The following is a 13,632-nucleotide window of genomic DNA, read 5'->3' on the forward strand; positions in this document are numbered from 1 at the left end:
CACCCTAGGGAGCACTGGATGGAGCTCCCTCCTGTATTGATCCTCTGGCCCGGCCTTGCAGCCAAGGTCTTGAGGGTCAGTTAACCCATCATCTCACGTCCGCCCAGTGGTTCCCCATGAACATTAGCCTATTTATGAAAAACACCTTTTGCAATTTTGCCACCAGGTAATTCTTTTTATTTTTCTTTTTAAAATACATTTTTATTGATTTCAGAGAGAGGAAGGGAGAAAGAGAGAGAGACAAACATCAATGATGAGAGTCATTGATCGGCTGCCTTCTGCACGCCCCTGACTGGGGATCGAGCCCACAACCCCCGGGTATGTGCCCTGACCGGGAATCGAACTGTGACCTCCTGGTTCGTAGGTCGATGCTCAACCACTGAGCCACGCTGGCTGGGCGACAAGGTCTATAAATTAGCATGTTTTTCATTTTTTACTGGCAATCCTACTGCCAGGAATTCATTCTATGGATCATTCCCCACAGATACACAAAGGCCTATGTGCAATTTATATTTCATATATGTGCATGTAGATATAGATATAGATGATATAGATAGATATAGATATAGATATAGATGATATAGATAGATATAGATATAGATATAGATATAGATATAGATGATATAGATATAGATATAGATATAGATGATATAGATATAGATATAGATATAGATGATATAGATATAGATGATATAGATGATAGATATAGATATAGATATAGATAGATATAGATATAGATGATATAGATGATATAGATATAGATATAGATATAGATGATATAGATATAGATGATGATAGATGATAGATATAGATATAGATATAGATATAGATGATATAGATATAGATGATATAGATGATATAGATATAGATATAGATATAGATGATATAGATATAATAAATGTGTGTGTGTAGCCGAAGGACAGAACTAAAAACCTAGGAGCTAAATTAAGGGTGTTTGGTTAGAGTGCAGGGGTCGGATGGGGGAATTAGAATGACCCTGGCCCTGGCCGGCGTGGTTCAGTGGTTAGAACGTCGGTTTGCACATCAGAGGGTCTCAGGTTCGATTTCCGGTCGGGCACAGGCCCCGGGTTGTGGGCTCGATTCTCAGTAGGGGGCGTGCAGGAGGCAGCCGATCAATGTTTCCCTCTCGTCATTGATGTTTCTCCTCTCTGTCTAAAATCAATTAAAACATATATATATATATATATATACATATATATATATTTTTAAAGCCAGACCTCTCTCTGGCTCAGGTTCAGTCTTCACTATATAAAAACAAAGCCCAGAAGTGCTTTAACTCTGGGTAAATGCTTTGCAGGAAGATGTATAAATGTAATGAGGAAGGGGGAGGGCGGGGTCCCCGAGGAGTCGCTCAGGGTTTGCAGGAGGAAGTTGAGAGGACCCCGGCCTCCAGGGGCAGAGCTGTGTCCCCTACACCTAGTGTAGGTGCGGGGTGAGGAATGGGTGCGTGTGGGTGCACGGCTTTCCGTGGGAGAGATCCCAGCAACCTCCCGTGGGCTCCCCGAGGAGAAGGGAACCCTGATGGAGGCATTTTGCCAGGCTCAGGTCGATCTCGACTCCTACACAGAGAAAAATACGGTGTTTCCTGGAGCAGGACGTTTGCTTGGCTTGTGCAAAGACAGGCTTTATTTTCAGCATTGTTTTCTTCCTGCATTGTAGACACCTGTCGTCATGATGGATGCCTTCCCCGTTTCTTCCCCCAAAACCTGCACAGTGAGCACTGAGAGTTGCTTTTTTAAAATTTTTATTTTTTTTAATTTTTGTTAATCTTCACAGAGGATATTTTTACCATTGATTTATTTTTTTTTTAATTTTTTTACGGAGAGAGTGGAAAGAAGGGAGAGAAAGAGAGAAAGAGAAGGAGGAACATTGATGCGAGAGACACACAGCGATGGGTTGCCTCCCGCACAGGCCAGGGATCGAACCTGCAAACCAGGTACCTGCCCTTGGTCGGGAATGAGACCCGAGAGCCTTCGGTATGCAGGCCGACGCTCTAACCACTGAGCCACACCGGCCATGGTCTTTTGTTTTGTTTGTTTTTTAATAAATGGGCCAGCCTCACCTCTGTAAATCTTTGCAGCCTCTCACCTCTGAGAATGGCTGTTATCAACAGGACGAGCAATCACAAGGGTTGGGGAGGTTGTGGAGAAAAGGGAGCCCTGCTGGGGGGGATGTAAACCGGTACAACCACTATGGAAAGCAGTCTGGAGATTCTGCAAAAAATTAATAGAGCTACCGTATGATCCAGCCATCCCTCTCCTGGGTATGAACCCCAAAAACTTGTATTTGCAAAGATATATGCACCCCTATGTTCACTGCAGCATGATTCACGGTGCCTGAGACATGGAGACAACTAAAGTGCCCTGCGATAGAGGACTGGATTTAAAAAAAAAAAAAAAAAGTGGGACATGTACCCAATGGAATACTACTCAGCCATGAAAAAGGCTGGAATCCTGCCATTTGTGACAACGTGGATGGGCCTTGAGAATATTATGCTGAGTGAAAGAAGTCAGGCAGGAAAAGCTAAGAATCATATGATTTCACTCTTATGTGGGATATAAAACTGAAACTCAGGGACACAGACAGCAGTGTGGGGGTTGCCAGAGGGAAGGGGGTGGGGAGTGGGAGGTGAAGGGGGTCTTAATATACGGTGATGGGAGAAGATATGACTTTGAGGGGGTGGGCAGACAGAGCAATATACAGATCCTGTAACATAGAAACCCACACCTGAATCCTATCTATTAACCATGGTCACCCCAATAAATTTAATAGTGTTTAAAAAAAAGATTTAAAAAAATCTATTAATCAGTCGTTAATTCGATTCTGGTCTCTTTCCTCCTCTATAGTGCAAAGTAATCATTCGACCTTTGGCTTGAGAGAGAAGGCACCTCACTCGGTGCAAATGGCCTGGGGCACTGGGGGGGGTTGCAAACATAAATAAATAAATAAGGTCTGTGTCCAGCCCTGTTGGTGATAACTTCACGAAAATCAAAGACCCTTCCTGACAAGGACCCAAGGCTCCCACTGTGGTACCTGACAACCAGTGACATGTGACGTGACGTGACATGGGATGCGGCCTGCGACACCCAGTGAGGTGGCTGCTGAGCGATTCGGGGATCCATGTCATTGACAGCAGCCCGGTGAGAAAAATGCAGACTCCTGGAATGAATTAGTTGTTGGTTGCTAAGCGATTATTTTCAACAGTAAGGAGGGAGGTGTTATTTCCGAGGTAGAGAGTAGAAAATCAGACCTTGTAAAGATCAGATCAAAGAACAGAACACGGAGATACAAAAGATAAACCAGAGAAGAGGCACACCCTTCAGAGAAAGGACATCCTCGTATTACTCATATTACTCACTCAGTGGCTTTCCCGTTTCTTAGTAGAGCAACTGAGGTGATCACTCAGAATAGAGAGTGAGGTGCCTGACAGGGTGAGGAGAATCGGGGAAAACCAGAGTCTCCAGAGCAAACTGTAAGAGGAAGGGCCAGCTGGAGGCTCCAGAGGCAGGTGACACTGGGGACAAGGCCCAGAATATGGTCCCAGCAGGAGGCCTCTGTCGAGTGAGTGAGGCCTGTCAGAGAGACTTGGGGGCAGGCAAGTAAGTAAGCAAAGGCCTCATGCTTAGGGACTGAGCACACCTCCCACGGCTGGGTCCTGAAGTGGGAGTGGGGGTTGCCAGGATCCCAGTGGCCAGTTAACTAACCTAGGAGCTAGTCTCACAGCACTGGCCACCTTTGCCCTGTCCATCAGTCTCCCCATCCATCCATCCATCCATCCATCCATCCATCCATCCACCCACCCATCCATCCATCATCCATCCACTCACCCACATATCCATCTCTCTACCCATCCATTCACACCTTCAGCCAGCCAGCCATCTATCTATCAATTTATCCATCCACCCACCCACACATCCATCCACCCCACTAATCCTTCCATCCATCCATCCATCCATCCATCCATCCATCCATCCATCCATCCCACTAATCCATCCATCCATCCATCCATCCATCCATCCATCCATCCCACTAATCCATCCATCCATCCATCCCTCCATCCATCCATCCATCCCACTAATCCATCCATCCATCCATCCATCCATCCATCCACCCATCCATCCATCCATCCATCCCACTAATCCATCCATCCATCCATCCATCCATCCATCCATCCATCCAATCACTAATCCTTCCATCCATCCATCCATCCATCCATCCATCCATCCATCCATCCATCCATCCATCCATCCCACTAATCCATCCATCCATCAATCCACTCATCCATCCATCCATCCATCCATCCATCCATCCATCCATCCATCCATCCATCCACTCACTAATCGTTCCATCCACCTATCCATCCACCCACGTAACCAGCCATTATTTTTTTCATATTTCTCCTCTCCTGGCTTTAATGGAAGTGTGCTCCTCAAAAACATTCTCAAACTCTCTTTTTCCACTGTCTCATTTTCCATTGAGAGACAACCTATATTTCACAACTTCTCCTGACCAACCGACCATCAACCTTTCATACGGTTTCATTAACTCCAGCTCACCTGTCCTGGTCCTATTTAAAATAGCAATGTTTTGTTACCTGGGATTTTTGCATCAATGCTTACTCTTTTTAAATATAGCATGAGATGTTCACCATTATGTTGGTGAGTGAGTTTTGGGCACATATTTTTATAGCCTCCCCCAGGAGAAGCAGTGAGCAAACAGGAGGAAACTGCCACTCCTGAGTTTCTGTTTTGTTTTCTCGGGTGTGGTGTGTTTTTTTTCTCTCAGCAACTGGGTTGCCATCACATCTCAGTCACTCAGCCTTGCAAGACTCCAGGTACCAGGGGGATGTTTGAATGCTGGTCCTTCTCAGAGGTGTGGCTGCCCTGAGTGCTCTGTTCCCCTGGGCTGAGGAGCGAGGTGGGGCTGGCTGTTCATTTCCTGCCTCCTCTGGTTCCATTTTCATCTCATCACTCATCCTGCGGCCACTGTGACAAGACCTGCATGCAATACCCTAGGGACGTATGGAACTGGAAGGGTCGTTGGCCACTGTATCCGCCTTCTGTCCTTCTACCCGGGGGTGGCACCCTCGTGCTCAGGACTCCCCATAAACCAGTGTCTTGGTGCTCCCTGTGTCTTCCACCTGTCTTGGGCTGCCGGAGAAATGTCACTCATTGTGGATCTTGGATGTTTATAGGAGCAACGGAGCATCCTGCACCCGAGACAAAGACAAGGGGTACAGGGAGGGGCATTGAGCCTGGAGCCCACTGGTCTCCAGACCCCATGGCCTCAAATGCCCACTCTGTTGGCATGTGACCTTGGACGATGTAGAAATCTTCTGGGATGTCAGCTTCCTCCTCGGTCTGTGCAGGGCGTATGCCTCTGAGGCCCGTGGAAACCATTAAACAGAGGACCTACAGAGTGACAGGCTCTCACTTCATACCCATTAGGGAGGCTACTATAAAATCATAGACAACAGCAAGATGAGAGGTGCACATGGAATCCTGCATGCCTGGGATCATGTATCTCCAAGATCACGTCTACAACATGGGATTTGGGGGTGGAAAACTTTTTTTTTCCTGTCAAAACTGTTTAGTCCTGCTGCCTCAGGTCTTTGGGGGTTTAGCTCTGGGGAAAACTGAGAATTCTTTTGCCTTGTAAAGTAATCTGGTTATTTCTCCTGGATACTAGGTATAGCTATAAAGATAGGTGACGTATAGTTAAATTAGGTAGGTGATTGATTAATAGATGATTGACAGGTAGATAGATGATTGATAGATGATAGATTGATATTGATGATTGGTTAATTGATATAGATGATAGAATATTGATTGATAGGTTAGCTGGATGATGGATGGATAGATGATAGATGATAGATGATAGATGATAGATGATATAGATAGATTAGATAGATGATAGATGATAGATAGATATAGATAGATGATAGATACATAGATAGATGATAGATAGATATAGATAGATGATAGATACATAGATAGATGATAGATAGATAGATGATAGATAGATAGATAGATAGATAGATAGTAAATAGATTAGATAGATAGATGATAGATAGATAGATAGATAGATAGATAGATAGATAGATAGATAGATAGATGATGATAGATAGATGATAGATGATAGATAGATAGATAGATAGATAGATAGATAGATAGATAGATAGATAGATAGATAGATAGATGATAGATAAAGCTCTTTGCCTAACTTCTGGGCTGCTGAGAGCCAGGAGTCTGAGGACCAGGAAAGGAGGTCTCCGCTCTCTCAGCTGTTCTGCTTTCAAGTTGATGAGAGGAAAACCCCAAACCACACAAGGGTGGGTGCTCTCTGCGGGTGGGCCCACAACCCCCAGGTTGCCCCAGGAATAACCCATTTTCCACAATAAAGCAAACCAGTGATTTGGCGGCCCTCTCCCCTGAAGGCAAGCCCCAGGACCTAAGGACAGGTTTTGGGGCAGGGAGAGGGCCCCTCAGGAAGGCCACACAGAGCCCTGGTCCCCCATGTGCTGGATGCCATTCTTGGGGCACAGAGGAGACCCCAGGTTCGATCCTAGGAGCTGGTTCTGAGGGTTCCTGAATGATAGAGGGGTGAGCAGGAAAATGCAGTCAGGGCAGACTATTCCCAAAGACACCCCCCTCTCCCCCCAGTTCCTAACTACTTATCTTGGTCTGATACATTTGTTACCATCAATGGACCAATATGTGTTACTAACATCTTACCTTGATCGGATACATTTGTTGCCATCAATGGACCAATATGTGTTACTGACATCTTACCTTGATCGGATACATTTGTTGCCATCAAGGGACCAATATGTGTTACTGACATCTTACCTTGATCGGATACATTTGTTGCCATCAAGGGACCAATATGTGTTACTAACATCTTACCTTGATCGGATACATTTGTTGCCATCAATGGACCAATATGTGTTACTAACATCTTACCTTGATCGGATACATTTGTTGCCATCAATGGACCAATATTGATACATTGTTGCCAACTAAAGTCTGTCTTTTATTCAGGTCATCTCAGGTTTTCCATGAGGTCCTTTTTCGGTCCCAGGACCCCATCCAGGACCCACGTGACGTTGAGTTGCCCGGTCTTCTTGGGCTCCTCCAGGCTGTGACAGTGTCTCACACTTTTCTTGTTCTGGTGACTTTGACCGTTTTGAGGAGCGCCGGTCAGGCATTCGTAGGCTGTCCCTTTATTTTGGATTCGTGGGATGTTCTCTTCGTGGATAGACAGGTGTCGTGGGTTCAGGGGATGAAAATCGTAGAGGTGAAGTGTCCTTCTCAGCAAGTCCAGAGTGTGTGCTCCCCATACAAGTCACTGCTGTTGATGTGACTTTCATCACCTGGCCCAGGTGTGTTTGTCAGGTGTCTCCACTGGAAAGAATCTATATGCCTCCCCCTCACCCCCACTTTTTATTCTTTGCTCTTTGGAAGGGGGTGGCTATACACGGCCCACATTCAGGGCCAGGAATTTTCTCTCTCCTTCTGCAGGATTTGAACAGGAAGCTTGAGGGGATGGCTGCTTTGTAGAAATGGGGTAAGGTGAGCAGAAACAATTCTATGCTTTTCATCACCGCACTCCCCGCCCAGCCCCAAGGCACACTACTTGTGTCTGTCTTACACCTTCCTGCAGAACTGTTATATTTAGGAGGTTACGGCCATGGTCCAGGCACAAGGGTCAGGTCCGGACCAGTGCTGTGCTACGGGAGGGCCCCACCCTACGCTCAGCCATGTCCTCCATGCCCTGTGCTGCTGCAACACCGCCTGGAATTTCACATTAGAGATTCATTCCTTTGGCATTGACGAGAGAGCTCCGAAAGCCCTTATTAACTAGCATGATCGCAGGAGAGCATTTATTTCCAGCTAAGACAAGAACAGACACCGGATAGGGAGTCCCCAGATCAAAGACAGAGGTGTGGCCTGATTTCTCTTCTCCTCACATCACTCCTCTGTGAGTTTAGCACCTACAGCTTCTCCTAACTTTTCTGGCATGGGGGGAACTCCCTGACTTCTCTTTCCCTTTTCCCAGTCCCACCTCAAGCTCCTCCTGGCTGCATCCCAGGCCCTTCTGTGCATCTCTGGTCTTTAGGCCATGTGATGATAGTTCATCTTGTGGCCATGAACAGAATGTCTAGAAAAATCCTCTTTCTGCAATCCACAAATGGTTGTGTGGAAATCCCATTGATGAAAGATTTTAGAAACAAGATTTCTACCATTGCCAATCCCCTCGGGGCCATCTGCTGGCTCTCTCCCTCCCTGCTTTCTCTTTCAAAATGCAAAAATGCCCCAGGTCTCTATAAATGGCAACCACAGCAATACGTCTCTCTCGAATGTTCTCTAAGCCTCTAGAATTTAATAGCATCAATGGCCGTGTTCAGATCTACCATGGGCTACGGTAAGTCTAGAAAGGTAGGTAGGTGGCTTACACCCCGCACGCAGCAGGGGAGGAGACTGGGTCAGAAATACCCTTGCGATTCTCCTAAAACCTCGGAACCATTTCAGAGAAGCCAGTTAGCCTCAGGGGAGTAGTGGATTTGAACAGACGGAAAGATTTAATGGAGCCCAGTTTGCACCCTGGGAGGGTCATGTCTGAAGAAAATGTAGAGACGAAAGGGAGGCGGCCACCAGCCCAGGGACGCCTGGAGCCCAGATGCTGAAAGAGGCAGGAAGGACCCTCCCTGGAGCTTCCCGAGGGACTCAGCCCTGGGACACCTTGATCTCAGGCGTCTGGCCTCCAGGATGGAGGGGACAATGAATTTCTGTGGTTCTAAGCCCCCCAGTTGGTGGTTATTTGTTACAGCTGCCCCAGGACATTTGCACACCCAGCATTTAAAATGTGCAAGCTTGTGAATCTTTTGTGCATGGAGAGAAATCAGGGCACTGGAGACCCTGGGGTGTGAGATTGAGAGGGAAGGGACACACACCCCCTTCTCGCTGGGGGTGGGGTCCTCGGCTGGAAGCCCAGAGAGATCTCCACGGCCCAGTTGAGTCCAGTTGGGCCTCAGTCATCTCTTGGGCTTATTCTCTGTTTAAAGATCAGGGTGGCCATTTCACAAATCCTCACGGGGAACTCACCCCCTCACGGCCTTAGAAAGTAGCTGTGAGGCTGGAGGAGACAAGGCCCTTTCTGAGAAAATCCAAATGTGCTGTTAATCTCACATCCTTGGAGTCAATTTTACTTCTGTTTTTGTTTTCAGAGGACTACCTGCGGAGTTTCATTACCTCTGTCGGCCATCCAGGTCTTCTGCGCAGAGGAACCCGGGCATGTGCCCTGACCGGGAATCGAACCTGTGACCTCCTGGTTCCTGGGTCGATGCTCAACCGCTGAGCCATGCCGGCCGGGGGAAAGGAACCTCAGTTCTGCATCGCACATTCCTTGTACCCCGACAGTCTAATCCTGGGCTCTGGGCTCACAGCAGGGACACAGTGGGAAGATCCCCAGAAGGGCTGATATTCCGACAAATGGCGATGAGTCTTACTCTCTTTATTAAATAACGAGCCCCGGCTGGTGTGGCTTACTTAGTTGGTTGGGTGTGGTCCATGCACCAAAAGATTGCGGGTTCGATTCCCGGTCAGGGCACATGCCCAGGGTTGTGGGCTCAATCCCCAGCAGGGGGCGTGCAGGAGGCCGCCGGTCGATGTTCTGCTCTCACATAGATGTTTCTCTCCCTCTCCCTCTCCCTTCCTCTGTTTCTAAAAATCAATAATAATAAAAAATTGAGCTGGCCCTGGCCAGGTGGCTCAGTTGCTTGGAGCATCACCCCATACACCAAAAAGGTTGTGGGTTCAAAGCCCGGTGGGGGCATATATGGAGGCAACCAATGGATATTTCTCTCTCCCTGTCTCTTTCTCTTCCTTCCTTTCTCTCTAAAAATCAATAATAAATAAAAAAAATCTTAGAGTGAGGATTTTTTTAAAATTGAGATGAAATTCACACAATGGACAATCCATCCCAAAAGCAGACCTGCCCCCAGGAGCAGTCGCTGCCCATCCCCCTGTCTCGGCCCCTGACAACCTCTAATCCACTTTCTATGTCTGCGGATTTGCCTGCTCTGGATATTTTATATAAATGGAATCATTCGTTATGTGGCTCTTTGGTGCCTGGTTTCTGTCGCTGAGCATCCTGTGCTCAAGGTTCCAGCCACGCCTTAGCCTCTGTCAACGCCTTTCTCCTGTTCATGGCTGCATAGTATTCCACCGCGTGGACGGACCCCGTTCTGTTGGACCATCTGACCATCTTCCCACAGACGCCGGGTGGCTCCCGCCTTTTGTCGTGAACGATGCCGGTGGGAACACCCAGCGTGGACGGTTTCTCAAGAAAGAGCCAACCGCACAAAGTCCTCAGCTCCTGCGTTGCAGGGAGGGGAACGGGTGCCTTTCTGAGTCCTTCTGACAGCGGAGCATGGCTTGCACGCTGCTTTGTCGCCTCCAGTTAAGGAAGTGAAACTGGCTGCCTGGGCCTCCCATATCCGGCATCTTGTTGGTTGCACCAGTGAAAACCTTGGCAGGGAAGCAGAGCCACCCCCCCCCCCGGGGGCTGCAGACAGGACAGGCGCCAACGGGGCAGGGGAGCAGGTCCCTGAGAACTGGGCCCAGTTAGGAACCGGTGTCCCCACCTTTCCAGGTCAGGTTTACTCTGAGACCAGTGTGCAGGGTGCAGGTTCTGGACCGGCCTGGGGGGTCCTGTCTTTAAGGCTCAGGCATCTAGACATGCTCAGGGTGTCAATGCCCACCCCGAAGGGGATTCTGACCCTCCTTGCTGGTGGGTTATCTGTCCAGCTCCCCCATGTGCCCGGGACTGGGATCCCCATGTGTTCAGAAGGAGAACATGTATCCTGCATGTACTGGAAAACCCCCAAGTGGATGGGTTTGGGATTTGGGGTAATCAGGGACCCCATATAGTCACCGGCTCGTTTCCAACACCTTGCAAATCACACGGAGAACTCACTTCTCTCTGCCCATGACATGGTGTGGAAGGATCACCTGAGTTGGGACGACAAGACTCAGGTCATGTGTGTCCCCATAGGTCACGCGGTCCGAGGCCCTTTCTCCAGCCAATGGCAGGAAGGTGCTCACGAAATGAGCCGTTTCTGAGCCCTGGTATATTCAAGATCCGCTCTCTTAGGGGAAAGTACTGCTTTGAGGGCCCTGTGCACCTTGGGGCACATCAGAGGGTTCCAGTCCAAGGGCCCTGCAACAAGCCCGGGCCTCAGGAGGGCCCACAGTGACCTGATTCTAGGGTCTGAGACCTCCTGATGCTGGGGACAGATGGGGAGCATCCCTCAGTCAGAGGCCCTAGAAAATTTAGGACAACGAGAGAGGACCCGGTGGCAGGCAGGGAAAGGGCTTCAATGGGGCTGATGCCACCCACCCTGGGAATCCAGGTGAGCCAGGGACCTCAACCTACCGAGGGAGCCTCTGAACCCCCAGTGTCCTCGTCTACACGGCAGTCAGCCAGTCCTGGGGTTGGCCTGTGTCAGAGGCAAACCAAGAAGCATGGAGAAATCAGGACGCCGGTGGACAGCACGTGGGAATGCAAAGTACTGAGGCTTCTTTGGAAAAATAAGAAGCTGGCAGTTCCTCAAAATGTTAAACAGAGAGTTGCTGTATGACCCATCAATTTCACTTCTGCGTATGAGCCCAAGAAGGCAGAAAAAAAAACAGGTATTCACACAAAACCCCCACAATACACAGTCACTGAAAAGTGGAAACGAATAAATGTCCATTGGCCGGCGGGATGGGTAAACAGAATGGGGGGGGGGGGGGCTCTATCCATGGAGTGGAATATTATGCAGCCATGAACAAGAGTGAAGCCCCGACATTCGCTGGGCTGCAGACGAGCCTTGAGCACAGGATGGTCAGCGAGAGAAACCAGACACAAAAGACCCCGTTGTGTGTGTGATTCCATTTACATGAAACGTCCAGATCAGGTAAATCCACAGAGACTGGAAAGTAGGTTAGTGGTTGTCAGGGCCTGGTGGAGGGGGCGTGGGCGTGACTGCTACGGGGACAGGTTTCCTTTGCGGGTGATAAGAAGGGTGAGAACTGGATAGAAGGGGTCGTTACGCAACAGTCTGAATGTCCGAGTGCCTCTGACTTTAAAAATTCATATTGTGCTGGCCGACTGTCCACACCCACCCGCCGACTCTCGCAAAAGCAGCTTGACCCCCACGGGTCCAGAGCTCCATTGCCCAGCCCCTCACAGTAAGGCCAAACGTGAGGAGAGAGACTTGGCCGGCTCGAGGGCTCCTCTGGGGACCGTGTCTTTGCATCCTGTCCCTCCCTCCTTCCCCTCCCCCTCGGCAGCCTGGCAGCTCGAGGACTGGGGGCCCCTGGGCACACCCTGGCAGCAGCCACCGCAGGCAGGAAGCACCAGGAAAGGGCTGCCTCTGGGTCCCCTGGGCTTTGACCTCAGATTCTGACACCTAAGAAAACAGGAAAGGGTGTTTGTAACATACAGGGGCTCGGAGGGGTGAGTGCAAAGACGGGGAGCACATCTCCCAGAAAACTGGTGCCCAGACAGGCGTCCTAGGGTTGCGCCTGCACAGGAGTGTCCTGGGGCGGCTGTAACAAAAGGCAGGAGACACACTGAGAGTCTTAAAAGCACAGAGATGTATACCCCCCACCCCCACCCCACGCACACCGAGCCAGTGCTACAGAGACATCAAGTATGAGATCATGGAGAGATAGGCCCAGGCCTTCTGCAGCATCTGAGGACCACACCCTCTCTGTGGGGCGGGTCCCATTGTGTTAGCTGAGAACTTGCAACAAGGCTATGAAACGGTAACATATGAAAATGGATGGGTGGATGGATAGGGGGGTGAGTGGATGGATGGATGGGTGGATGGAGGCTAGACACAGATAGGGGACAAATGATAGATGACAGGTGGATGGATGGATAGATAGATAGATGGATAGATAGATAGATAGATAGATAGATAGATAGATAGATATGGTATGGTATGGTGGGTAGATGGTTGGATGATGGATGGATGGTTGATGGATGGGTGGATGATGGATGGATGAATGGATAGATGATGGATGGATGGATGGATGGATGGATAAATAGATAGATGATAGGTAGATAGATACATATGGTGGGTAGATGGATGGCTGATGGGTGGATGATAGATGGACAGATGGATGGATGGATGGATGGATGGATGATGGATGGATGGATGGATGGATGATGGATGGATGGATGGGTGATGGATGGATAGATGGATGGATGGATGATGGATGGATGGATGGATGGATGATGGATGGATGGATGGATGGATGATGGATGGATGGATGGTTGGATGATGGATGGATGGATGGATGGGTGATGGATGGATGGATGGATGGATGATGGATGGATGGATGATGGATGGATGGATGGATGGATGATGGATGGATGGATGGATGGATGGATGGATGATGGATGGATGGATGGATGGGTGATGGATGGATAGATGGATGGATGGATGATGGATGCATGGATGGATGGATGATGGATGGATGGATGGATGGATGATGGATGGATGGATGGATGGATGATGGATGGATGGATGGATGGGTGATGGATGGATGGATGGATAGA

Source organism: Miniopterus schreibersii, assembly GCF_964146895.1.
Source record: "Miniopterus schreibersii genome assembly, chromosome: X".
Lineage (NCBI taxonomy): Eukaryota > Metazoa > Chordata > Mammalia > Chiroptera > Miniopteridae > Miniopterus > Miniopterus schreibersii.